We start from the raw sequence: 3368 nt of genomic DNA, 5'->3' as shown, positions 1-3368 counted from the left end.
TATATATATATATATATATATATATATATGTATCTATATGTGTGTATGTGTGTATCTATATATGTATTATGCGTATATATATATATGTATGTATATATGCATATGTATATATATATACATATATATATATATATATGCATACTCGCATATATGCGAGGGTATATATTTAGATGTATACACACATACATACACACACATACACACACACATACACATACACATGCATATAGACATATAACACTATCCTGGATCATATAGCCTTGTTTTCCTTTATTATTTTTGTGATCTTTTGTTTATTGTATTTGGAAACGTTAACAAGTACCTGGAGGTAAGTAATTATACATAGAGTTGTTAGACGGTGTTGAAGGTAATAAGGTGTGTTTATGTACGCGGGTGGCGGTAATAGTAACAGTTTTCTTATGTTGGTGCTGACTGTCGGGTCAGGCATAGAGGTCAGCCAGAGTATTTACGGCGGTTGAGACCTAGTGATTGTGAGAGGGGCTGTCACCGAGGGGGTACGTTAGAATTTCCAACATGAAAAGATACGTGACAATATGAGTGATGGTAGCTGTAGAGACCTCTGGTAACAAGATACTGTCGGAACACGGACTTAAAACGGGCTTTTAAAGGTATGAAATAAAATATAATAACACGTGAATACACGTTCAAGCCTACACATACAGAGACACACAGACACACAGACACACAGACACACAGACACATAGACACACAGACACACAGACACACACACACAGTGATTTGCAGATGCGTATATGGTTGTTTATGTATGCTTTTATTCTCTATATGTATACATAGACACTAACTAGTGTGCGACAAAGCCAAGATCTGCCTTTCAAATATTACACACACACACACACACACACACACACACACATGATATAACCGCATACATACACATATACTTTCGCACACGCACATATAAATCACACATTGGGTTATTGGTAAACATACCTCGTGTATTTCATTGTTTATTATTATCATTTTTATAATTGATTAATTATTAAAACAAAATTATTTCCAACCTTCATTAAATATTAATCTTGCGCCCAAGGCTTTGTGCGTGCAATGGTATATAAAATGTATGTGTATGAATCGTTGAACAAATAACGCATACGCACGCACATGCACACACACATACACACAAATACACACGCACACATACAACACACGGTTGTAACAAATTTACAAGTGTGTATTGAAAATGTTTTAGTTTATTAAATCAGTTCAACTCCAGTGCACGACAGTGAGGAAGCATCTACGTAAAACCGCGAAAGGCTAGTGATAGCATCCAAATTTCCCGTCACCCCACACTAAGTCATATCTCGAGAATAATACGAAACTGTGCAAAACAATGAAATGATCTTCATAACACCCATCATGTAAGTCACGCTTGTGATTCAAAAGGCCCGACCTTCCATTACATTTTCTGTGACACATATTCAGCCTGAAAATTATGCAAAAGATACACAGGAGTGGCTGTGTGGTAAGTAGTTTGCTAACCAATCCCATGGTTCCGGTTTCGGTCCCATTGCGTAGCACCTTGGGCAAGTGTCTTCTATTATAGTCTCGGGCCAACCAAAGCCTTGTAAGTGGATTTGGTAGACGGAAACTGAAAGAAACCCGTCGTAAATATATATATATGTGTATGTGTGTGTGTGTGTATGTATGTATGTATGTATGTATGTGTTTGTGTGTCCGTGTTTGTCCCCCCTACATCGCTTGACAACCGATGCTGGTGTGTTTACGTCCCCATCACCGAGCGGTTCGACAAGAGAGACCGATACAATAATTACTAGGCTTACAAAGAATAAGTCCTAGGGTCGATTTGCTCGACTAAAGGCGGTGCTCCAGCATGGCCGCAGTCAAATGACTGAAACAAATAAAAGAATAAAAGAAAAGAAAGAATGTCTTTGAAATAAATACCCAACGGTATATAATTTCATTCAACGAGCATGTAGGACAGTTTGCTCCAAAATCTGAACACCCATCTTCGATATTGATAGTCGATTCATCAATAGTTTATAAGCATGATTGTCACGCTTGGAACAGTCTACTGTCATAGAGGAAACTTGAAGCAGAAAACAACCGGAAGTGATTGCAAAACAGACGTGCACTAACTTAGCTAAAATCTGTAAGCGGTTGTGTGGTAAGAAGCTTGCTTCCCAACCACATACTTCCGGGTTCAGTCTGACTGCATAGTACCTTGAGCAAGTGTCTCCAGCTTTAGCATCGGGCCGATGTGAGTGGATTTAGTAAATGGAAACTGAAAGAAGCCCGTCGTATATATATATATATATATATATGTGTGTGTGTGTGTGTGTGTGGGTGTGTGTGTGTAGGGGTCGTAAGAATGTTATATCGCAGTACTACATAGTGGTTGTGTGAGCTGCGAATCTTCGTCGCGACTGTTATGTCTCAAAGTTACTGCTATCTCTATTCAACCGCTACACAACTGCTACTCGACTGCTGCTCAACATTCTTACCACGGCCAGACTACCTCCATTTATATGTCTTGGGAGATCCTACTTCTTCGTCTGGGGGCGTCAACACAACAGAAAGAAGGAAAATTTAATATAAGAGATTTAGAAATTGCACTAGTTTTTCACTTCGCGGCCATGATTAAGAACCTAGTTTAAAAGTTATATTTCGTGATGGTCATTTTCTTCTTCTTGCCAATGACCATCCCGAAATATAATATCTGTTTCAATACATGATTTCACATCAGGAATCTTGCAAAACAAGTCTCCAGTACTTTAGTACTCGTCCACGATTTAAGTAAAAATAACAAAGTCAACTTAGCCGAGATTTGAACTATGAGCCTAAAGGGACATTTGTAAATGGCTCAAGATCTGACGCTTTAGCGAATCTGCCACCTATCAGTGAACGCGCGCGCGCGTGTGTGCGTGTGTGTGTGTGAGGTTAGTTCAAAAGCTGACTGAATAGTTCATTACCAAAGAAGAAAGAAGGAAAGACACCAAGAAATGTGATACAAATCTGATATAATCTTTTACATGGTTGTTTACATAGGTAACTAACTCTGATGTGTCTTTGAAGTTCCGCAACAGATGAAATCAAACAACAGATAACAACAATAACAAAAACGACGAAAAAAATCATATGAAATAAACACAAAAAGGAAAAAACAAAAAGGTATTAGAAGACCAAACTAAAGCATAGCAAGTGTTCTTTGTTTTGCTTTATATTTCTGTAGGATTTTTTTGTTGTTTTTAGTTGTTTTTTTTTATGATGGTTTTGTTGGTGTGAAAGGTTTCTTTCGCGACAACAGTGAATGACAAAATAAAATGCCTTTTTGTCAGTTATGGTTTATTGTTGATGCAAAAATAAAT

Source organism: Octopus bimaculoides, chromosome 1 (assembly GCF_001194135.2).
Source record: "Octopus bimaculoides isolate UCB-OBI-ISO-001 chromosome 1, ASM119413v2, whole genome shotgun sequence".
NCBI lineage: Eukaryota > Metazoa > Mollusca > Cephalopoda > Octopoda > Octopodidae > Octopus > Octopus bimaculoides.
This window is presented reverse-complemented; position numbering follows the sequence as displayed.